Raw genomic sequence first — 26,165 nt, forward strand, 5'->3', positions numbered from 1 at the left:
TGTCAACACTCTTTGGATCTCATCAAAACTTCAGTACCAGCAACATTCTTAGAGTCATCATATTCTCTTCACATAACACCTTCAATGATTAAATGGTCAATACTGTGGAAAAAATAGGATATCTTACCAAGACACATGTAGGTATTAGTGGGATTATTACTAAAGTCATTATATTTAAACTCTAAATGCTAAGGAATAAAAAACAGCATTATTTCCCAACTGACAATTTTTTTCCTACCTGACACACTAAAAGCATAACACAAATGTCACCTTGATTGCCTAGGTATCTGAAAATCAAATGGTCCATATATTTTCAAAGCCCACATCATCACTCAGAAACCAGCAAAATCTCCATGAAAAATCACTGAGAAGCCTCACCAGCCCCAACCTCTGACTTTCCCCTCATGTTTGTAAGATGTCAACATTCTCAAACAGTTATGATGCCCCTAACACTCCTTTGTCTCCTGTTTACAGGCAGCAAATGCTCCAGTCAGTCCTTAGGACCTAACGAGATCTGATTAGTGCATGCCTCTGCTACTCAGTGTTACGCGGCCCTGGAATTGACCATTATGGGGGTATTTTCACTAAAGAATTTAATATATTCCACACTTGGGGCATTTCTTTTGGGAGAACCAGTTATTAAGCATTTACCAGAATACGCTGGTGCACAAAGTAATAAATGAACAGGGAGAAGCACTATGAATACTGACAACTCAATCTTTTTGTTTCTCATGAACTTCTTGCAACTTTTGTAGATGAAAGAATATGTCAGTTTGCTCCACATATGCCTTAAAATACACTATTTTTCTAAACTGTTATATATTTTATGAAAAGAGATGTTAGACACTTTTATTACAAATTTCTTAATATAATATTAATGCTGGTTAGGAACTTACAAATCTCATGTCAAAAGTTTATAAATGTGCTTACAAAGATAGGTATTAAATAATTCTTATTATATAATTGTTCAAAAAGATTTAGATAAGTATATATATATGTATATATATATTACTAGATCTAGCATAGAAATCAGATACACAAATTTATAACATAGGTATAAATATATAAAATCACTGATACAGGTTTGAACACAGACACACACAGACACACACACACCCCTTCATCCATTCATCCTAGTGATAGTCTTATTAGTAGTGGGTCTCTAGGGCTCAGACTTACTAAAATGTTTCTGATTTAAATCCAAAGAGATGAAAACTCATAAGTTGGGTTGGAGATGCTTACAAGCCAGAAAAATCATGTTCTAGAATACATTAAGAGTAATAGCGATGAACAGAACATATGAGAATCCCATTCATCAGCTGAAAAGGCCTCTGGGATTGGACAGAGTGGAAACAAAAAGGCCAGTTCAAATCACAAAGCCAAATCTCACTAAAAGGTCTTTCTTCTGAAGACTGCATTTAATTGACCAGTAACCTCACAAGTAGTACATTTGTAGAATGCAGTTTAGCTGAAAAGCTGGTTTTATGAAGGAGCCAGTGACCACTGGAAGTAATCAATACACCTGTCCCCATGGGCCATGGCCTAAGTACATATGGATTTCAGACCCCTGCTTCTAGTTGCATACTGGTCATGCCTCCTGATTAGCTCTGACACACAAAGAGCTCTGAAATTATCTTTCCTGTTCTGACTATACAAAAACAGCTGAACAAACTAAAAATCAGCAACTTTAATTAGATCTGCAAGAGCACTGAGGTCACATCACAAACTGCCACAGCAAAAACCAGACAGACATGCAAGTATGGAGAATCACAGTTTACAGGGACCAGAGACATATGGAGATAGAAACTGGTAGGAACAAATAAACAGCAACTGATGAACTGCTGAAAGCTGACTGCAGACTAACTCCAGAGTTAAAATCTACTGTACCCTGTTTTAGGGGGCCTCCTATACTGGTATGGGGTTGGCCTTCAGAAGACCCACCAGGTGTGAGTAAAATATGAGAGACAATCTCTTCTGTGAGCAGTGAAGAACAGAAGTAACCACTTTGAAATAAGCCCAGACAGTTCTACTTTCTCTAAAGAGATTGTGCTCAAGGGAAGCTACTTTGCTACAGCCTTATCTGATGAAGAGGAAGAGCAGCTAGGCATTGTTAGTCATTCTAGATTTTCTGTCTTGCATAATAGGGAAAAAAAAGTTGAGAAAATTACTGATGGCTACAACTCGGGAACTCAAGTCCATTTAAAAAACTGATATATAATTTTAAGGTGGAATGCTTCCCTTCCTCAAAATTTTATCCCCACACTGACAGGGCTCCTATATAAAAACAGTGGGTTACAAATGAGACACCTAAGAGAGACATTCTATTTAAGAAGAGGTTCTTAGGAGACTTGGAGACAGCATGGAAGTGGCAAACAATGGGAAATTAGAGAAAAATGGAATCTTTGGTGCACAGTTATGATAAACCTTAAACAGGAAACACCCATGTCCTGGCCAGACTAATATCATCTTTATACTGATAGCCTGACTGCCTCAGTGCCCAACAACAAAATTTTGGATATACTAAAGGCAAGAAGAAAATGCGATCTGAAGAAACAGTATGAGCATCAGTACTGGATTCAGATATAACACAGATTTTGAAATTGTCAGATAAGAAGCTTACAACAACTGTGATTGATATATTAAAGGTTTTATGGTATGCTAAAAAATTTATTTGGTCTTTGATCCCATTCCTGGCAAAGAATTTCAAAATCCCTTGGAACTTCCTCAGTTATGGGCATGTTTGTGTTAATGTTGATCTTAATGAAATGACTCATGGTAGATGCCTAATTAGCTTCAGGATCAGGGCTGGTCACTAGAGAGACCAAACTCATGATGAGAAGGCTGGAATCCTGGGCCAGTCTGACCTCCATGAAGGAGAAAGCACTGAAGATTGAACTCAGTCACATGCCCAGTGGTTTACACAGTCATGCCTGTATGATGACAGCCCATACGAAAACTCTGGACACCAAGTGGAGCATCCCAAATCATGAAGACACTGCGGTGCACAGACAATGCTACATCCAGATTCCATAGAAAGGATACAAGAGCACAGAATCCCGGCCTATCCAGAACTTTTCTTGTGTGTTTCCTTCATAATAAAACTGTATCTGTAAGAACAGCATTTTTGGGAAGCTGCGCTTGCAAGCCAGGCGGCAGAACCACTGAGCTAAATCCCCAGCAGTATAGCATTTGTAATGTGTTCTGTGAGTCATTAGAGTGAATTATCAAAATTGGAGTGGTTGTTGGGACTTCAAAATTTATAGCTTGTAAGTCAGAAGCATAGGAAATATGGGGACCACACTTGCTGTTGGCATCTAGAGAAAGAGGCAGACTTGTGGAGGGCTAAACAATTAACTTGTGAATTACAGATGGTGCCAGAATCAAAATGCAATGAGTAGAGTTGAATCAGAGCAAGAACCAATGGAAAAAGTAGAAAACATTTAAGAACACATGGGTAACAGAAGAATTAAGTCAATATGCTATAGAGAAGCTTGTATATCTTTGTTTCTTGTGGCACAAATTCAAAATAGCCAAGATATGTAATCAGTCTAAATGAAAATCAACAGATCAATGGTTGAAGAAAATATGATATGTACACACAATGGAGTGCTATTCAGCCATAGAACAAACAAAATTATGTCATTTGTGGGAAAATGGATGGAAATAAAGACCATCACATTAAGTGAAACAAGCCAGACTCAGAAAATAAGTACGTGGATTTTTTAAAAATGGACATGAAAGCAGGAGGGACACTACTTGACCAGAGAAAGAGAATAAAGAAGAGGAAGAAGTAGGTGTGAGGCAGGGTAATAGGGGGCTAGATATGATCAAAATATGTTATATGCCTGTATGAAAATCCCACAATGAAAACCAGCCTTTTAAAAAACTACTATACCCTAAAATTAATACCTATAAAAAAGAACAGTTCAGTCACATAATCAAAAAGAAATGGAAACTCTAACAAAGAATCAAAAGGAAATGGGAGATACAAAAAAACATTGTGGCAGAAATGAAGAATGCCTTGAAGGATGATCAGGCTAGAAATGACTGGGGAAAAGATCAGTGAGCTGGATGATAAGTCAATAGAAACTCCCTAGGCTGAAAGACAAAGAGAAAACAAAAGAATAAAAAAAACCCCAGAACATTCAAGAATTGTGGGACAATTACAAAAGGCATAACATGCCCATAATGAGAACTCTAGAAGAAGAGAGGAACATAAAAAATAACTGAAGTAATAGTAGCTCAGAATTTTCTAAAATTACGGACACACACCAAAGTCAGGTTCAAGAACTTTTACAACAATAAGCAAGGTAAATACAGAAAAAATTATAAGTACACATATCAAATTCAAGGTGTAAAAATCAAAAACAAAGAAAATCTTGTAAAATGCAGGGAGATAAGACCTTACCTACGGAAAGACAAAGGTAAGAATTACACCAGCGTTCTCAGAAATCATGTAAGCAAGAAGAGAATGCAGTAAAATATTTAAGGTGTTGAAACAAATAACCCATCCACACAATGCTAAAATTCTTTGTACAGCAAAAATTTCCTTCTGACATAAAGAAAAAAATGTTTTTCAGATAACAACTGAAGAAATGTAATGCCAACAGATATGCTAGACAAGAAATGTTCCAGTAAGTTCTTTAGAGATAGAAATCAAATATGACAAGAGAGAGACCAAAGAAGCAGAAAGGAAAGAAGGAACTAAGGAAGGTAGGAAGGAAGAAAGACAGGAGAGAGGGAGGAAAAAGGTGGGGAGAGGAGGAGAGTAACAAGGGAAGGGAGAAGGAAAGGGCATTGGAGAGGAATAAAGAAAGGTATAATAGAACATTTTATTCTTAATCTATTAGATAACTGCTCAAAGCAATAGTAGCAACAATATATTGGGTGCATATAATTTATGAATGAGTGGAATCAGTGACAGCAACAGTGGCAGGGATGGTGAAACTTTTATAGCTTTCAATGATACAAACAGCCTGCTGCAGCACAAGTGCCATAGGTTTGCCACCACTGGCATAGGGAGTAGTAGCATGGGGGAATTGAGAATGCTCCGCTCTAAGGTACCTATGTTAGCAGAGAAGCAGTATACTGTTATTTGAAACTAACAACTTAGACTTGGTGGTCTTAGATAAGCTGTAAATGTATATTGCAAACTCTATGACAAGCACTAACATTTTTTTTAAAATTTTATTTATTTAATTTTTGTTTTTGGTACTGGGGATTGAACTCTGGTCCTTGCACTTGCACAGCAGGCAGCAAAACCACTCAGCTAAATCCTTGTCCCACACTAACATTTTTAAAAGGTATAATTGATATGCTAAATGAAGAGAGAAAGTGTATACATTAAAGAAACAAGGCAAGAAAAATGACAGGACTACTCTCTAGAATATATAAAGAACTGAAAAAAATCTGACCCCCCAGATTCAAAGACCCAATTCAAACATGGGCACCTGAAGGGAACAGACATTTCTCAAAGAAGTAAAAGCAGCAAACAAATATATGAAAAAATGTTCAACATCACTCATCATTCAAGAGATGCAGATGAAAACAACACTGAGATTCCACCTCACACCACAAAGAATGGCTGCTATCAAGAAATCATCCAATCACAAATGCTGGCAGGGTTGTGGGGAGAAAGGAACCCTTCTCGATTGCTGGTGGGAGTGTAGACTGGTGCAACCACTGTGGAAATCAGTATGGAGATACCTCAAAGAAGTAGGGCTAGAGGTCCCATTTGACCCAGATATTCCCCTGCTGGGTATCTTCCCCAAAGAATTAAAAGAATCATACCACAGTGATATATGTGACCCCATGTTCATAGCGGCACAGTTTGTAATAGCTAAAGCTTGGAAGCAGCCCAAGTGGCCATCAACTGGAACCTGGATAAAGAAAATGTGGGGTTTTTTAATAAAAACCATAAAGAATGAAAAAGAATAAAAAAGAATGAAAAACTAGAGTCATTTATAGCTAAATGGATGTATATCAAGGCCATGTTCTTAAGTGAAATAAATAGGACACACATGTGTAAATACCAAATAGTTTCACTACTGTGAGCAACTGATAGTGTAAACAAGGGTTAAAATGATTAAATGAATAGTTGATAATTTGAAATAGGAAAAATGGTCCAAAGATGAAGGGGTGAAGGGAGGGGAATGGGAAAGATAAAGAGGGAAAGGAAAAACTATCAGAAAAGAAAAAATAAATGGAAATGATGTCTATGTAAATAGGGAAGGGTAGAGGGGGTGAATGGCACACAGGTAATGAGGGAAAAAAATAAGAACCAAGATACATCATGTACAGGTACAAACATCCAATGATAAATGTAAATGAATCATATACCTAAAATGTACCAATAAAAGAACTTAAAATTAAAAAATTAACAAAGAAACAAAAGAAAAATGAGGGAAGATTTTTAAAGAAATGAAAAACTGTCATGACTAGAAAACACAAGCATGGTAGAGATTAACCGAACTATATCAATGATTATTTTTAATATGAATTACCTAAATATATCAATTTAAACATAAAGACTGTCAGAGTATACTTTTGAAAAAAATTCAAGTATAGCTTTTCTATTCTACATAATTCCATTTGACATAAGTCAAAGTGGAAGGATAGAGAAAGATGATATACCATGGCAACACAACCAAATGAAATCTGAACTAGCAATATCAATTTCAGACAAAGCAGACTTCAAGAAAGAATCAGGGATAAAGAATTGTGATAGATAATGATAAATGGAGTCATACTCTCCAAGAAGGCATAGTAAATCTTAACATATATGCCCCTGAACAACGGATTATCAAAATATATGGGAAAAAGACCATTAGAGCTACAAGAAGAAATAGACACATACATTATTATAGTTGGAAACTTCAACACTCTTCAATCAGTAATTGATAGATGCAGCTGAAAGAAAAAATGGAAGTGCATAGTTGAATGAAAGGCCACCATCAATTCATTGGATGTAACTGACATTTAATAAATACTTCATCCAACAAAGTAGAACAAATTCTCTTGAAGCTCACATGGAACATTTACTAAGACAGACCACATTCTAGGCCACAGGAGAGATGTTAACAAATCATAGTTTGTTCTTGTACTACAATGAAATTAAGCTAGATATCAATAATAGAAACATAGCTAGAAAATTCACAAAATATTTAGAATGTAACACACTTCCAAATAACATTTATCGGGAGAGTCTCAAGAAACTTTAAACTATTTTAAAGTAAATGATGAGAACACAAATTATCAAAATATGTTGAAGGCAGCAAAACCAGTGCATACAGGAAAATTGATAACTTTGAAAGCATAGTGTTAGAAAAAAAGAAACAGTATTCTAAGCTTCCCCTTTAGGAAGCTACACAAATGAGAGCAATATAAAAAGAATGCAAGGGCCAGGGATTTAGCTCAGTGGTTCCGCCAGCTGCCTCACAAGTGCAAGGTCCCAAGTTTGATCCCTGGTACCAAAATAAAGAAATAAATAAAATGAATGCAAACAAAAGATAAAAACAATAAAAATTATTGCATAAATCAATACAATTGAAAAATTAAAAAATTTTTAAATATTGCTAAAACCAGAATATGGTTCTTTGAAGATCAATGAAATCGATAAATTCTATCCAGGCTAATCAAGACAAAGAGAGAAAGAGGTCAATTACTAATATCACAACAAGAGAGGACATCAATATTGAGCTCGTTGAAATGAAGAAGATAATTAACAGTATTCTGAACAACTCTATGCTGTCAGAGACCAGAGAAGCAAGGCCTAACTGGCCTCTCTGAGCACAAAGGAGAAACGCTGCACTCAGGGTGACTCCATATTGTGGGTTCCAGGGAAAAGCTAGAACACCTAAGATTAAGTTGTTTACCAGAGTATGTACTAGTGGATATTGGAAAGCAGATGAACCTTGTGCTACTTTGATTGCTTGTACCAGTGTTTAGGTGAATAAATGCAAGATGAGCCAGATGCTGGGGCTCCTAAGAGGCAAGAGCCCTCTGGCTGCCCAAAGTTAAACTGATTCACGTCCCTTTGTCATTCATCCTTCCTTGCCCCCACATCAAGAAGAACAAAGTACCAGGTCCAGGTCCCAGTAGAAAGCTTGACATGGCCAGTGGGGTGAGTCAGCTACACTATGTCACAAATTTGATAATTTAAATGAAATGGACCAATTCCCTGCAAGATACAATCTACAAAACATATAGGAGAAATAAAATGCCAGAAACTAGAAACAACCAAGTGATATCAATAAGTGAGTGTATGAACAAACTTTAGTACATTCATACAATGGAATATCATGAAGCAATGCAAAAAGCAATAACAACATAAAAAGAGGGGCTGGTATGTAGTGTAGTGGTAGCCTGCTTGCCTAGCATGTCCAAAGCCTTGGGTTCAATCTCCAGGACTGAATATCAGCAACAAAACAAAAGGAAATATACATGCAAAGAAGTCAGGTGTGGTGGCACATGCTGTTAACTTCAGGCACTTAGAAGGATGCAGCAAGAAGATCACATGTTCGAGGCCAGCTTGGGTAACTTGGTGAGATCAGATCTCAAAATAAAATTGAAAAAGGTTAAAAATGAAGTTCAGTGCTTCTTGTATTCAACTTCCAGTAAGGGGGGAAGGTGCACGGAGAACCCTTCCATACATAGTCCTAAGTGAAAGTATTTGGCCTAAAACTCCTCCCTACTGTATTACTCCAACTGTATGACATCTGGAAAAGGCAAAACTAAGGTACTTGGGCTATGGAGTGAGCTTAGAGCTCAGTGGTAGAGTACTGCCTACCATGCTGGAGGACCTGTGTTCAATTCCCTGCAGTGCGAGGACATATACATATAGATGTAGATGTAGATATAGATATGGGTATACAATAAAAAGCATCAGGTGTCACCAGGTTATTAGGTTATTAGGTTTGGGGGCGAATGGGAGGGGAGGTGTAAATATATGAACAGGGAAGTTTCAGCGTAAAGAAATTATTCCATACAATACTATTAGGATGGATATGTAACATTATGCATTTGTCAAAATTCATAGAATTACACAACACAGAGTGAACCTTAATGTAAACTATAGTCTTTACTTAATAAAACATATAAAAGTGTTGGTTCCTTAACTGTATCAAATGTACCACACTAATGCAAGATGTTAATATTAAGGGAAACTGTGGAGAAGAAAATATATGGGAACCCTGTACAATTGACTCAACTTATCTGTAAAACTAAATTCTAAAAACCAGTCTATTTAACAAAAATAGCTATCACTTTTAGATACCTTCTAAACCTACCTGCAGTAGGTAGATTTTCCTTCTTCAGTCTTCCTTATCACCCTCAGGACACAGGAAGGGAACAATACATGTTCCCTTTCATTCATGGATTTTAGTTTTGTTGTTTTTGTTTTCTCCTCTCCTGGAATGACAGGTAATCTTCCTTAGTTTTCTGCAGTCATTATTGGCAACCACTATCTATTCCTGTTCCCAGCCTGAACATAGTCTTGGCTAATTACTACCATAATCTTTAATTAGTTGTTTTCTGGCACAATGAATGATCACTATTTCCTAAGCCTGAACTGTTTCCAACTCATTCCATAGTAGAGTTATAACTGTCTCAAGTGTCTGCTTGGATCTTGATCATTTTTTAGGCCAAACGATCAATATTTGTTCTTATAGAAGTACTATTTTGTCCCTAACCTACTTCTTTAAAAATGAAATTTTTATGGCTGTTTTCCTTCTTGCACATTTCTTCACACTGGAAACTCTCAGAACTCTTGGAAATATGGATGCTTCTCCCAGTTGTATGCTCTAGAGCACAGGTTAGCCAACTTTTCTTGTAAAGGCCCTGATCATAAGTACTTCTGGTTTTGCCAACTTCTATCACAAATGACTCACTGTGTCTATTGTGAAAACCATCCACAGGAGTTTACACAAAGGAGTCAAATTGAGCCTCAATAGCCCTAAACAGTAAGCTACTCTACACGTGCTGCCTCTTAACTTCTTTCTCTCCCTGTCTCACTTGACCTACCAGTGTTTTGTGGGTCACTTCCTATGTAAACTGCCCTGGGATTTGGTATCTCAGGGTCAGGAACCCAAACTTAATGTAACTGCAATAGAAAGATGAAACATGCATTAACATGGTGAATAGATTTGAAACTAAGATTGATGGTGAAAGAAATTGTGAACACAAAATGAGAAGACAGATGTAAGAGTACTGAGAAAAGATAAAGCACTCCACACATATAAGGTGAGAACATTTATATTCTGGTTGTCATTAGAGTCTGAACCAGAAAATTGCTGTATAAAACACTGTCAATTCAAAGCTACTCTTAATTAGGAAGGCAAGCAGTCATATGAACAATATAAAACAGATGATTGAAAAATAACAGCATCAAAGAACTATGGAAAATTTACACTGCATTTTTCACATCTTTTTATAGATTTTTCTGTCAAATAAAGTTCGTAGAATAACAATGTCTCTATATAAGTTAGGCAGATAAAAAAGGTAACATTTGAAATAGTGTTTTTGACCTATTTTGAAAGTGAGAAAAACATTATAGAAAGAGTTGACTTTTCTTTTCAACATAACCTATCCTAATTTCCTTCCTGTTTTCCCAAACACAATGAAACTCATTAAATTGGTGTCTATTCATGTTCATGGTTTTATGATTTTCACCCCACATCCATAGCCCTATAAGCAATATACACTGTAAGTTTTGTGATTTTAAAATTTACATAAATATGGTCATGCTGTTCAAATCATTCTGTAACTTGCTGTGATCACACAACATTACCACTGAGACCCATCCATGCTGATATATGTTAATTGAGTATACACACATCTTTGGAGAGATCCTCCCTCTTCTATAGGATAAGTTATTTTGTGTGTCCTTTCATAAAATACATCAGGGATTCTCAAGTGGAGTAATTTTGGCCAGGGCAGTGTCTGGAGCCATTTGGGGGATGTGACACTGCCATCTAATGGGTAGAGGCCAGTGAAGCTGCTAAGCTTCCCACAGGGCACAGGACTGCTCCCACATTGAAGAAGCGTCTGGTCCTAAATGTTAACAGTGCTGAGAAAAATCCGTGGTATATATAGAAACTATCTATTCTACATTCCTGAAGAACTCCTGAAAATGGGGAAGTAACCCAAATAGACCATTCAAGCTGAGATAGTACACATTCTGCCTGATGGATCATCAGAACTGTGTCTTCCATGCACTAGAGAATGTTTGCTTCTTACATATGGATTTTCAACTGTTTTATGGATAACCATTATTGCTTATTTTGGGGGTTGTGTTTATGGGCATGTGTACTGTGTGTGTGTGTATTATGCTAGGAGAGAATACCCACAAGTTGGATCCTTTGTATTCTTCATATTGATAGGAAAATATAAGGAGAATTAAACTAGATTTAGGGTAGCAAAGAGTGACCCTATTTTAGGATCTCATACATGGTGTTAAAAGATAATTTTTAAATGATAAAATCATGATTCTCCTATACAAAAGTAAACATTTGTTAAAGATTTTACTCTGCTCATTAATTTGAAAAATGTTAAGGTATTAACCAGTTTAAAAGAGAATCCAAAGAATAGACACAAGGGCCAGGGATTTAGCTCAGTGGTTTTGCTGCCTGCTGCACAAGCGCAAGGACTCAAGTTCCATCCCTGGTACCAAAAACAACAACAACAAAGAATAGACACAAATACAGTGGACTCTTGACTTACAAACTCAATCAGTTTCCAAGGACTGGTTTAACTCAAGTTGGTTGTAAGTCAATACAGCTGAGATCTGAATTTTTCCCTGGGTACACACTATAGATAACAAAAGGCAGACTTAGGTCCATTAACCTAATTAACCCAAGTTGTTCATATGTCAGGCCAGTCGTACCTTGAGGGTCCAAAGTACAGGGGAAGAACAGTGAAATGAATGTGCAAATTGAGACAAGATTGGCTTTTCCATCATAGGAGAAAGAGACTGAGCTTCTCTCCTCTGCCAGACAGGAAATAATTTGGTGTTTATAAACAATAAATGCTTTGCATTTCTATCTATTATCAATCATTTACAAAGTTGTAAAACAGCTCCCAAAGAACAAGATAACCCAATATGGAGTATGACTTCTTTTCCTGTAAAGGCATAAAGTTAAGAATGTATAGCCCAAACTTCAGAATATATACAACCTACTATTGTGATTATCTTGTGTAAGCTGTGAAGCAAATACAGGATTTCCACTACCCCCAAGAGAATGGATGTTTCTTTTGTCAGTCATCATAGGAAGAACACATTCCAGGGCAGTAAAACAATGCCAGGCCCAGGTTGAGACAGTTTGGAGAACTTCCTTCTCTAAGGTGGGAAAAATTGGACCTCAGTCCCAAAGTAGGGAGGTACCCAGAGTCACGTGTCTCTTGCCTCCCTGATCTGCCTCCCTACCATAGGATGGATGTGGGAATGAAGCAGGGTTTCATAGTTTCAGTTTGGATGTGTCAGTTCTAAACCTATCTAATTCTCCTGGCTGTTGTAAATTATTCTGTTTTAAGTTTCTTTTCCTTGATTTTCAAGATAAAGTGGATGATTTTAGCACATTTTAGATATGAGGAATTTGGAGAAGGAATGACCTTGCTTGGAGACCATAATAGGATGAATCATCAGTGGTCATCAGGGGAAGACAGTGATATCCAGCAGCATTACTGCCCAGAAGAAAGACGAAAAGGCAGGGGTCAAAAGTGACTGGGCCTGAATATTCATTAGGCACTAACCTGGAGACATCAGAAACAGGGAAATAATTGGAGGAAGGACAGTTTTCTGCAGTTTTGTTGATTTGAGCTTACACCATGGAAGCTGGGCTCAAATCTGAAGCATGACTTTTGCTGTCAAAGATTATTAAAGTCTGAGACTCATGCTACTGGTTGTGGGAACATTTTATAAGCCAGAAAGATTGAAAATGCAATGATAAAGGTGATAGGCTAAAAGGGTGCTTTTCTTCAGTTGTAAAATTCAGTTCCTAATTTGGTCTAGAAATGGTGAACAAACTAATATTGAATAGGTAACAAGACAATCAACAGGAAGAAAAAAATCAAGATCATGATGATCCAGTCTTCCAGAGGATTTAATCACCTGCAATTTGAATTACTATGCTTAAGACACCTGCAGAATTCTTTGCATAAGCCTATTAAAGACAGTTCATGAAATGTGCTTCTCATTTTGTGCAGCCTATTCAGATATAGGTTTGGCTTTATACTCATAAGTCCAAGACCACAGAAATTCACTCTCTTATTTTATTCAGTAAGAATTAGTATACTAAGCCTAAATTTTACACTTCTCAGCCTAAATGTCAAGGACAACTGTAGGTACATGATTAGCCCCCAGATGGAATTTGCATCAGAAAGACAGCATGCCTGATAGAAAGGTCTGGAACCTTGGTCTAAAATTGCGCCCTGGCCCCTACTAATTCAAAAATCTTGAATAATTTGAATCTCAATGGGTTTTTATTTAATCTTATTAAAATGAAGGGTTTAACCAGATGATTCTTTTTTTTTTTTTTTGGTACTGGAGATCAAACTTGGGACCTTGTGATTTCAAGGCAGGGAGTGGGACCACTGAGCTAAATCCCTGGTCCCTAACCAGATGATTCTTAATGGTTCATCTAGCTAAAGTTTCTTTGATTTTATAAAGCAGTTGTCCAGAATTCTTCCAGTTTTGCATGTGGCAGAGGAACAGATGTAACATATGGAAAGATAAGAGCCAAGAACTCTGACTTTTTCTCCACAAAGTTACTGACTAAACATCAAAGTGTTTGTATCTGATTTTTTAAATGACTTCAAATTTTGTCTTTTGTTCTCTTTACATCCATAGCTTTTTCACATACAGAGTATGACTATTGATAGAGTTTGGGTTCTTCTTTTTGTAAGGGTCATGGATAGTGTGGAAATAGCTGTACCTGAGAATGACCTAGGTTTCCAGTGGTGTTAGGGATAGGGTTAGGGGTAGCTCTAACCTTAACCCTAACCCCAGGACCAAATCCCACAACCCAGGCCCTTGACATTCGACATTATCCCTCACACTCTCGAACTTAAGCTAATGCTAATTTTCCAAACCACACTAGAAGCCACCGGCATTACAATTTCAATGCTATCTATCATGCTGACCCTAGCCCTAACCCTAGCCCTAACCCTACCCGAACCCTAAGTCATTCTCAGGTACCAGTATTTCTGCACTACCCATGACCATTACGAAAAGAAGAACCCTAACCCTAACAATCATACCCACACTCCAAACGTCAGGTACATGAATTGGAACCCTGAACCTAAACCTACTCCTAACACTAACCCTAACCCTAAGCTGCAGGACCAAATTCCAATACACAGGTACTTGACATTCGACATTATCCCTCACACTCCCCACGAACTTACGCTAATACTATCTTTCGAACACACTCTTGAAGACACAGGCATTTCAATTTCAATGCTATCTATCACCCTGACCCTAACCCTAACCCTAGCCCTAAGCCTTCACAAACCCTAAATCATTTTCAGGTACTGCTATTTCCGCACTATCCATGACATGAAAAGAAGAACCCTAACCCTAACAATCATACCCACACTCCAAACGACAGGTACATGAATTGGAACCCTAAACCTAAACCTTCTCCTAACCCTAACCCTAACCCTAAGCCCTAGGACCAAATCCCAATACCCAGGTACATGACATACGACATTATCCCTCCCCCTCCCCAAGAACTTACGCTAATACTAACTTTCCAAGCCACACTAGAAAACACAGGCATTTCAATTTCAATGCTATATATCACCCTGATCCTAACCCAAACCCTAGCCCTAAGCCTACATGAACCCTAGGTCATTCTCAGGTACCGCTATTTCTGCACCATCCATGACCCTTACGAAAAGAAGAACTGTAAGCCTAACAATCATACCCACACTCCAAACGTCAGGAACATGAAATGGAACCCTAAACCTAAACCTACTCCTAACACTAACTCTAACCCTAAGCCGCAGGACCAAATCCCAATACCCAGGCACTTGACATTCGATATTATACCTGACCCTCTCCACGAACTTACTCTAATACTAATTTTCCAAGCCACACTGGAAGACACAGGCATTTCAATTTGAATGCTATCAACCTGATCATAACCCTAACCCTAGCCCTAAGCCAACCTGAACACTAAGTCCTTCTCAGGTACCACTATTTCCGCACTATCCTTGACCATTATGAAAAGAAGAACTCTAACCCTAACAATCATACCCACATTCCAAACGTTAGGTACATGAATTGGAACCCTAAACCTAAACCTACTCCTAACCCTAACCCTAACCCTACGCCACAGGACCAAATCCCAATACCGAGGTACTTGACATTTGACATTATCCCTCACACTCCCCACGAACTTACCCTAATACTAACTTTCCAAGCCACACTGGAAGACACAGGTATTTCAATTTCAATGCTATCTATCACCCTGACCCTAACCTTAACCCTAGCCCTAAGCCTACATGAACCCTAAGTCATTCTCAGGTTCCGCTATTTCCGCACTACCCATGACCCTTACAAAAAGAAGAACCCTAACCCTAACAATCATACTCACACTCCAAACGTCAGGAACATGAATTGGAACCCTAAACCTAAACCTACTCCTAACCCTAATCCTAACCCTAAGCTACAGGACCAAATCCCTATACCCAGGCACTTCACTTTCGACATTATCCCTCACACTCTCAAAGAACTTACACTAATACTAATGTTCCAAGCCACACTATAAGACACAGGCATTTCAATTTCAATGCTATCTATCATCCTGACCCTAACCCTAACCCTAGCCCAAGCCCTACCCAAACCCTAAGTCATTCTCAGGTACCAGTATTTCCACACTACCCATGACCATTACGAAAAGAAGAACCCTAACCCTAACAATCATACCCACACTCCAAATGTCAGGTACATGAATTGGAACCCTAAACCTATACCTCCTCCTAACCCTAACCCTAAACCTAAGCCACAGAACCAAATCACAATACCCAGGTGCTTGATCTTTGACATTATCCCTCCCACTCCCCATGAACTTACGCTAACACTTACTTTCCAACCCTCTCTGGAAGACACATGAATTTCAATTTCAATGCTATTTACCACCCTGACCCTAACTCTAACCCTAGCCCTAACCCTATCCAAAACCTATGTCATTCTCAGGTACCACAAATTCTGCACTATCCATGACACTGACGAGAAGAGGTACCCTAATCCTATCATACCCACACTCCAAATGTCAGGCACATGAATTGGAACCCTAAACCTAAACCTACTCCTAACCCTAACCCTAACCCAAAGACGGCTGACACTGACAGAGGAGCAGAGAGGCACTATGCATGGTTCCACAGTAATGCCCTGGGGAGACTTAACTGACCTTAATAAATAACAAGAGGTTCATATTGATTGACATAGGTCTCGCTTTAACTTGGCCTTAAACACCCAGCAGAAAAAATAACCAAAAGAGGTATAAAATAATGACATAATAATAAAGTTAGGCTTCAGAAAAATTAAGACATAGCCCACCCATTAAAACCTTTTGGTTCACTCATGACACAGCCATTTCAAAAAGACAAAACTCTGGGTACTATATAGAAGCAAAAATCATTAATTAGCTACAAGTATGTACAGATTCTTTTCAAAAAAATTAAAAGAAGTTCTTTACAGGTACCCAATCCTAGAAACCACTGGTCTCCAGATCTCTCCTTTTAGATAAGTGTTTTTCTGATTCTGTGGTAACTAATTAACTATTGTGTAGTGATCAAAGAAAAAAAAAACCAAAAAACCATAAAGTAAGAGTATTGGGAAAAAATCACCTGCTTGTCAGCCACAGTCAGGATAAGTTCTATACCAAGCAGCTACAAGATTTATTCCTTTTGAAATAATGTACATCCTTGTTCTCTGTTTATGATGCCTCTTCTCATTGTACTAATATTTCCTGGATACCTACCCTTGTCTAAAAAGATCAAGCCTTTTATGTTACACTTGATCGCCTCAAGTTGGCCAGGGTCCTTGTGGAGGTTATCAGTTCTCTTTATTTTTAAATATATCTAGGAGGCTTCCAAAAACTGAGAGATACAGGAATAAAACTGTCCTGGCCTTGAATTTCAAGGAGAAGTCAGGTTCATAGTAACACTACACTCATCGGTAGGTTGGCCTCCAAAAGACATTTGCTCAGTTGCATACACCTTTTATATTCCAAAAAAAAAAAAGGATTATAAAGATTATATAAATTGTGTTTATCACTTTTCCACTCATTCTCTAAGAGCAAGGACATGACACAGGGGCCCTTAGATCAGGAGCTATGATCTCTTCCATAACAGTCTCTTACTTCTATAACAAATGAGCCCCTAATCATCCAGCTGTCTCTGTAAAACCTATGTAAATAATAAATAAAAAATTACAGGTCAAATGAAAAACATTAAAACTCCATGGGCCAGATAGATATGCCCCCCAAGGTACTAATCAATGGTGGGGTATGTTTGGTTCCTGGAGCTCATGGCTCGCCTGGCTATTACTACTCTTGGGACCCCTCAGTACTATCTGTTTAATTCTCTGGTTTGGACTGTGCCTGGTTCGCTGTTTTCAAAATTTCTTGCAGGAACAATTGAGGGCATTCACCAGCCAGACAGTCACAGACTTCATCATGGCAGGGTACCAGCCAGTACGGCAAAAGGAAGAGGTTCCCATTTGTCACCGGCCTCATGAGATCCAGGTCTAGCCCCGATCTTCGCCCCTGGTTAGCAGGAAGCAGCTCCAGAAGAAGAGACCTTCGCCCAACTATCATACAACAAAAGCCTGGAATGATAGGTCTCCCACCACCTCACCAGCTATTATGTATCATAGCTGCCCTCTTCCTATGGTGCCTTGCCCCCTCCCCTGTGTGATGTCATGCTAAGATGATTGCTCTCACCAAAGAATAAACCCTTCTTCCCAGCATGCCCCTGTTCCCACCTAGAAAGTAACCTAATACTCACTCACCTCCTACAACCTAGTGACATCACTAGCTCCTCCATTCCCTAGTCACTACCTCACTCAACCCCACCTCGGCCCCTACAAACCCCACCCCAGTCTCTGTAAAAGACTCTCCCTGCCCCGGCCATATTGCTTTTGTCTCTCCTTTGTTCAGAGACAGCCTGGCAGGTCTAGTCCCCTAATAAAGGCTTGCTGTGGCCTGGTCTGGTCTTGGTCTTCGGCCCTTTTACCTGACACCATCTTAACTGTATATAAATCTAAAACTTGTCATATATATAAGCTGTACTATGAGTTGTTGTTGTTTTGGTATTTTTGGTTTTTCTTTCTTTTGGTACCGGGGATTGAACTCAGGACCTTGTGCTTGTGAGGCAGGCATGGTGCCACTGAGCTAAATCCCCGGCCCTTCAAGCTCTGTTATGTACATGTAGCCACTCCTCAAATGCTTGTGAACTGCACAATAAAAATGAACAGCAATGTAAACTGCAGGCCTAATTTCTAACACTGAATCTCGCACCCTCAGCCATGATAGAACCCTAAATGTATTCCTAAAGCTCAACCAAATCCCACCAAAAACCACAACCCAAACTGCACCTTGCCCCTTGGTCCTAAGCCACTTCCTCACCCTAACTGTACTGGAACTTTGAAGATGCGACCTCACTTCCTTGGTATTAGAACCCAACGAAGCTGGGTGCACTTCTGAAGCTGTCTCCCATCCTGATCCCTTGGAGGGAGACAGTGGAGAGGGGAGGATGAGCTATTGCCGTTTTCCCACTTTCTGAAGTTCTAGTCACAGAAAGGACCGCAATCCAAGCCTTTTCCGACCTTGGCTTGGCTCTGGCCACAGATATGTCCAGCTAATGCTCAGGAGGAACCCACATGTGAGAGAGGCAGCCCAGTGCCCGTCCTGGATGTCAGCGCCAGCTGTGACCTCTCATGAGCAGTGCTCCCCCTCACACTCAGGGTATGTAGGGGGCCGGCTTGGACAGGGGCAAGCTGTGAGGTGTCAGAGCCCTGTCCTGCCACCCCAACCACCACAGCTGCCACTTCATGGCTGGAAGCACAGCAAACATTGCGGCCTGCTAGGGTACAGATTGTTTTGGACTACTTTGCTTGGAGCCCAGCCCCGAGCACTCAGGTGCATGGAGTTTTGTGCCTGCCTCAGAAAGGATCATCAGTGTGAAGTGGAAACCCATGTTAGCATTAGCCTAGTGGGACAAAGTCAGCCAAGGCTAGGACAGTCACAGAGGGCTTGGGGTGGGGTCTGCTTTCCTCTACACCGAGGCACAGAGGACCACACAAGACACGACACTGTCTCAGAGAGGCAGGATAGAAGAAAAGCCTGGGCCTCTGACTCTGCTGCTCACTCGTCTCTCCCCAGCACCACCTCTCCCATTTTGGAAACCTGGTCCAAATGGCACCATCCACCAGACATTCCCCAAATCAAGATCAAAAAGGCCAGCTTGCAAGTGAACTCACCTGGAGCAGACATGGAGCCTCCCTTGTGCCTTCCCCTTGCTCAGGTGGAATATCTAGAGCCCCACGAGGCCGAAACAGATGGTGAGGGCCACAGCAGTCCAGAAGGCTTTCATGGCTTTTGGTTGGGCATTGGAATCCCCCAAATGGCCTGGTTGTCTTATCTATGCTCTGCAGGGAACTGGCAAGTGACTGACACTGCTGAGCTTCCCTCCTCCTAGCTCCGGCTCCATGTCCAGAACACCATGGGCCTGCTCTGCAGCCAGAGCCAGCACCAGAGAAAGAGCCTCCTTTGGAGACAGGAGAGAAGCAGAAGCCAGCTCCACAGCACTCCTGCCTCTCTGCTGCCGCTGACAAGAACAGGTCCTTGCAGAAGGTGCTCTTAGCCTTCTCTCCCAAGCTGCTGGCAGAGCAGCTGACCTTGATGGGTGTGGTGAGCAGCTGAGCTCTGTGGGGTGGGGTGGGGTGGGGGACACCCATCCTTCTCGCACTGATCTCCTCAGTCCTGACATTCCCAGTTTACCAGATCAAAGTTCCTTCTTCTACCAACTGCATCACCTATACTTGTCTCTCAGCCCCAAGCCACTCCTGTCCTTGGGTGGAGGTCGACAGTAGAGACAGGGCACTCCCATGCCCACTTCACACAGTGACTGTGATGTCAACTGTGATTGGACAATTGGGAAACAGGGCGGGGAGTCAGACCAACTAGCAGAGGAGGGTGTGCACTGAGGTGCATGCAGGACCATGTGTCACCTTGCCATCATCCCAGGAGACCTGGCCAGCCTTATCACTTTGTAGGCATTTGAGATTCATGGGTTCTACAGCAGACACCCACACAGAGCCCCCAGTCATAGCTGTCCCAGGAAATGTGCCACTGACCTGGGCAAAGGAGCAGAGGGCAGGTGAGGTTGGAAAGAAGACAATACCTCAGAATGAGTGGGACTCAGATGTCTGCTCATGCTGGAGGTTTGGGAGGATGGGCATGGGGAAAATTCCACTGATTTTCACATCAGTGCTAGGTCCTAGGTCATAAGCTGGACATCACTAGTGGGCAGTGGAGGAAAACCAGCTATTTGCAGAAGTCTCTGTCCATATCTGCAGCTTCCTGATCTCCAGCTCAGGCCACGGCCACCTGCCTGTGGATGGCTGAAGCCATCAACTATCTGGGGTGGGTTCTGCCCATGTGATGCTGTCTTCCTCCACAGGAGCTGTTCAGGAATGTGGTGCCCTGGGACTGCCTGGGCTCCATCTGGACCCAGAGAAACAAAAAGGGCAAAGAACTTTTGGCGCCCACCATTTGGGCCACTATCACACATTTTAATCATGTGGCCAACTGCAAGATCACCTCCTGCTTTGGGGGTCCCAGCACAAGGGCTGGAGACAGGACCAGGGTGGTGGAGCACTGGATCCAGGTGGCCAAGCTAAGTGGTAAGAGGGTGCTGGCAATTTCCTCTGGACATCTACAATCTGCCTCTTTTCCTCGGTCAGCTCTTGGGAATGTAGGCTTTTTTCTAAGATGTTGCATGATCCCTAGTGCCTCCTTGTCATGGGGACCCTGACCTAGACTGCTAGGTCATGTGGTGTTGTGGGTGCTGTCATGTGAGCTAAGCTTCCTGAGTTTCACTAAAATCCTCCTCCCTGAAAGATAGCCTATTTAATAAATGGTGTTGGAACAACTGGATTTCAACCTGCCAAAGATTCAAACTAGACCCATACCTATCACCATGCACTAAACTAAGATCAAAGTGGATTAAAGATCTAAATATTAAGACAGAAACACTAAACTTGCTGGAAAATATGTTAGGTAGAACTCTGGAAGACATTGGCATAGGAAAAGACATCATGAACAAAACCTCAGCAGCACAGTAACTAGCTGAAAGAATCAACAACTGGGATCTCATCTTATTAAAAAGTTTCTACACTGCAAAAGTAATCACCAACAGAGCTAACAGACAACCTACAATATTGGAAAAAAATTTTAGCAGCTGTACCTCAGACAAAGGACTGCTATCTAGAATATATAAAGAATTGAAAACAATCAGACCCCCCAAATTCAAAGACCCAATTCAAAAATGGGCCTCTGAAATGAACAGACATTTCTCAGACAAAGAAGTAAAAGCAGCAAACAAATATATGAAAAAATGTTCAATGTCACTCGTCATTTGAGAGATACAGATGAAAACAACACTGAGATTCCACCTCACACCACAAAGAACTGGCTGCTATCAAGAAATCATCCAATAACAAATGCTGGTGGGGTTTTGGGGAGAAAAGAACCCTTCTCCATTGTTGTGTTGCAGCAAATTTGGTAAGGTAGATCAATTGCATTTTCTTTCTTCCTGTGAGCCATTCTGAGTCATTCTGGAAGCATCCCATTAGCTGGGCACGGTTGTGCAGTGGCCCAGAATCACCCTGCACTTCGGGAGCGGCATGGTGCCATCCAGAAATATTCCCCCATGGCAGGAGATGTGATAAGGTGGATTGAACACATTCTCATTTTTCCTTTGAATGTTTTGGAGACAGTTCAGAAGCATCCCATTACCTAGGAGTGCTGTATGGTGCCACGGAAGCTGCCTCAATTACAGGAGCAGAATGGGGCCAACCCAGAATTAACCACCATGGCTTGAGATGTCATACAGTATACCAAAAGCATTCTCTTTTTCCTGTGAGCAGTTCCAAGTCATTTCAGAAGCATCCCATTAGCTGGGAGAGGCTATACTGTGGCCTGGAAGCCACCTCCAATATGGGAGCAGCTTGGTGCCATGCCAGAATCATCCCCCTTGGCAGGAGATGTGGTAATGTAGATCAAATGCATTCTTTTTTCCTGTGAGTGGTTCTGAGCCATTTTGGAAGTATCCAATTAGATGGGAGAGGCCTTATGTCAACCTGGAATGTGCCTCAATTACAGGCACACGGTGTTGCCAGGCCAGAATCTTCCCCCACGGCAGGAAATGTGGCAAGGTATATCAACATCCCTCTCATCAGGTTCTCTGTCTCATGTTCTCTCCCTCTCTGGGGACTTCTCAGAAATCCAAGGGCTTGGTCAGAGAAACCCCCACAGCCTCTGGGCCCAGGACCGTGCCCCTGGGAGACATCCCATCAGCCCACCTCCTCTCATTCTCTCCCTTTGGGAGACTCACTCAAAGGAGACAAGGACATTTCTCCCCTTTGTCTCCCCCCCCCGCCCCAGGGCTGCCTCCTCCTCACCCGCTCTAATCACGGGCCCCAACAATCCAAACCCTGCCCCTCAATGCCTCCGGGCTGCCTTCTGGCACAACTCAAACCCCTCGGATTGTTGGGACCAGACTTTAAGCCAAAAAGACTTGTTTTCTATTACAATCAGGTTTGATTTCTTTCTTCCTTGAAAAGAAAATCCCAAAGACTTTCCAAGGCCTGATATCTGTGGTGTTGGATACATGAATACTAACAAGGATCCATGCCTCTCAACAATCACAGCAAGCCTGAAAGCCATATTATGTGCCAGCCATCCTATATGAAATTAGATGCTTACCCATAGTCATTGGGAATAGTCTCTTTTTTTACCTTGGGTATCACACATGTCCAACAGTGGCAAAATGACAAGGGAGTCCAAGTCTAGTCCTCTAATTCTCATCAGAAAAGATGTCCCATGGGTGATCAGTATGAGGTCTCAAAAACCTGACCACCAGCTGGATCATCTTAGTAGGATACCTGCAATGAAACACAGGAACACCTATGGAAGGCAGAGGTTCCTTTCTGACCTCCCCAATGAACATCAGGCTCAACATGCATTCAGGACCATTCACTGGAAAGGGCTCCCAAGAGAACCTATCATTTACTGGTCCATTACCCATGTCCACCTGCATAATATCCACATCATCCTATCATTCAGGGTCCATTGCTTCTCTTATGTTCCTCCTGCAGGGCCAATGACTAACCTTGCATTGATAAATGGATATTCCTGAGGAGACACCAGCCAAATCATTCCAATCCCTATCCCAAGGATGCACAATGGTAACAATGACATTTTACTCTGTTTATTCTCCCACTGGGATTACTATAAAAATGCACAATTTTTGCAGGTAAGAATGCAATATCTCCTGAGGCTCCCTCATAACAGTAAGTAGGCACTGATTATCAAACGGAGTATTTAAAAGGGAATAAACATGGAATTAAAAAGGAAGGAACATTAAACAAAGAATTACACATTCCTGAATAAACACTAAAAGTTTTCTATCAACATTCAAAGACATACTGGGAAAAAGGCTCTAATGTTGAATGTGACATCAGCTCTGACCCCACACTAGCCAAGATATCTGAAGGATTCCCACCCATGAAAACTGAGATCTCATTATACACACCCTCTTGGCATCTACCAAGACAGGGCAGATCGATCACATGAACATACTGTGGGACTAGGATGCTGATTCTTACCTGAGATTTGCAAGAAGTCTGCCCTTAGTCTTGTAGGCTTCAAAGAGGTTAGCTCTTTTGAAGGAAACTGGGAGAAAAGATGTGGAAGAGGGTATCAGAGTAGAACTGATGAGCTTTTTGGTGCACAAGAAAACCCTTAGTGACACAGGAAACCAACCTGGATACTGGGATGATTGACAGTGAAACAGTCCTGTCCCCAGAATCCAACCTTTCCTAAGGGACAACTAAAAACTCTTATGCTCACAGTTCCCAGGCCAGAGCCCCAACAGGCACAAATTCTGGGTACAGTCACACATTCAGTGCTCAACAGGTGAGCATCCATTTGAGATTTGAGCCTGCCTAGGCCATGTGTCCTCATACAACCTCTAGCATGGCTGAGGACACCTTTCTTTCTGATCTGAGTACCTGCATTTCTAGGAAGGGGCAGACAAGGTGCCAAGGGACACCTCTGTCATTTATGCAAGGAAATGGACCTCAGGACACCTTGTCAGTGGCCTGGGCCTAAGCTCACACCTACCTGGATGTCTGTAGGTATCCACCAGGGTAATAGTACAGCTCCCTGTGACATTGGGAGCCAAAAGAAAATCAGTTCTGGGAATAATGACTTCATCTACATCTCCTTGTACCAGCACGTCTGAGCTGTTAAGATCAGTGTGTGGTTTTGTGCCACCCAGCTGCTTGATGACCAGGGCCCTTTTGGAACTCCAAGAACAAAGACTGGTCAGAGAACTCTTCCCTTAAAGGGAAACCTGCAGATGTTCTAAGGGTCAATGTCTATAGGCCTGGATGCTTGAATATTAGCAAGAATCCCTGCCTCATCCTGTATTACTGTGAGCATGAAAAATTCATTATGGGCCAGCCAATCTACATGAAATGGGAGGCTTACTGTAGCCACTGGGAAGAGTCCATTATTTGACCTTCATTGGCACACAGGTCAAACAGTATTTGGAAAGGCAGAAGGGTGCCTGAGTGTCCTCCTTCAATATTCATCTGAAAAAAGGTGTCTCAAGGATGAAGGTGGCAACACCTCTCAAGACCTAATTTCCCTAGCAGGATACCTACTGATAAATCATGGCAACACCAGGTTAGGCAGAGGCTCCTTTGTGAGCTCTCAAAGGAACATCAATCAGGTCTTGTGAACAAGGCTATGTCCATGACAGGACTTACCTCACAATCTGAACAATACAGCTTACCTATCAATCTTGTGTCAACAACCAATTCTTCATATCTGTATAAAGATAAAGAGAAGGCCAATCAGACCATGATAAAAGCACAGAATTCTGCATACACTTTGTTCCGCAAGAACACCAGGCCTTTCCATTTGCCACCACCACTGGCACAAAAGGCTCTCACTTTCCCCGGATAGGAGAACCAATCTGAGTGGAGCACTCTCACTCTGAGGCACTTATCTTCATCAAGTGGTCAACTGCAGAGGATCATGTGCTTCTTCTTTTGCAGGCTGGTCCACAAAAATATCATTTGAGCAAGGACACAAAGTCCCTCAATCTTCATTTCCCTGCACCCTACAACAAGCACAAACTCCTATTTACTTAACTGGCTAAGTTTGCCCTTCATTGTTTCCCTGAGCACCTGCACCCAAGCCTGGCCACCAACAGAGGGCCTAGGATCTCTTACCAAGGTCCATAGAGAGAACTTGCCTGGAGCTATGAGGCCCCTACATGCTCTTACCCATGTCTGGAGATGTTGAATGGGACACTCTCTCTTGGCTCACCATCAGATCTACACATCTCACTGGACAAGAAGCCCAGAAGAAACTACTGGTTACCCACACCTCTTTATGTGTTCACCTATGCCAATTCCATGTTGTCCTACATTCAAGGTCCATCACCAATACAGGCTCCTCCCTCTGCCACAGAGTAGCTAGAAAACAGTAAAGGAAGTTCCCCAAAGATACCTGCCAAACTACTCCAATCCTTACTTGAGGGAACCACCCTATGACAATTTCCTGTTGCCCCACTTGATCCCTAGTGTGACTAGTGTGAAATGCAGGATATACCTGACAGCAGGGATCCAATATCATCTAATGCTCCCACACAATAGCAAAAAGACACTTAATACACACTTGCAAAATAGAGTGGGTTACATCAGAAGTTCACCATCAATAGTCATATCTATGCCAGAAATAGTGTCACTGATGTTGAATATGAAATCAGCTCAGAACCTTACACTACTCCAGACCTGCAGAGGATACTTGTCCAGGAAACAGGACAACACCTTATGCACACTCTCCTCATGTCCACCTGGATACAAA

General features: G+C 41.1%; 1 long non-coding RNA gene across 1 annotated transcript in view; it reads right to left on the reverse strand.

Annotated features, from left to right (window-relative positions):
- The window catches only part of LOC147825040 (uncharacterized), a 57,921-nt gene that overhangs the window by 17,843 nt on the left and 13,913 nt on the right, over positions 1–26,165 (reverse strand). The window contains exons 3-5 of the long non-coding RNA XR_015441225.1: positions 23,894–25,416; positions 23,024–23,170; positions 9,288–9,408 (exon numbers count right to left, since the gene is read on the reverse strand). This is a non-coding gene — a long non-coding RNA (uncharacterized LOC147825040). The remainder of the gene's footprint in view (positions 1–9,287; positions 9,409–23,023; positions 23,171–23,893; positions 25,417–26,165) is intronic.

The sequence above is a fragment of the Heterocephalus glaber genome, unplaced genomic scaffold (assembly GCF_053883595.1).
Source record: "Heterocephalus glaber isolate CG9 unplaced genomic scaffold, H.glaber_assembly_v1.0 deba00001509, whole genome shotgun sequence".
Classification (NCBI taxonomy): domain Eukaryota; kingdom Metazoa; phylum Chordata; class Mammalia; order Rodentia; family Bathyergidae; genus Heterocephalus; species Heterocephalus glaber.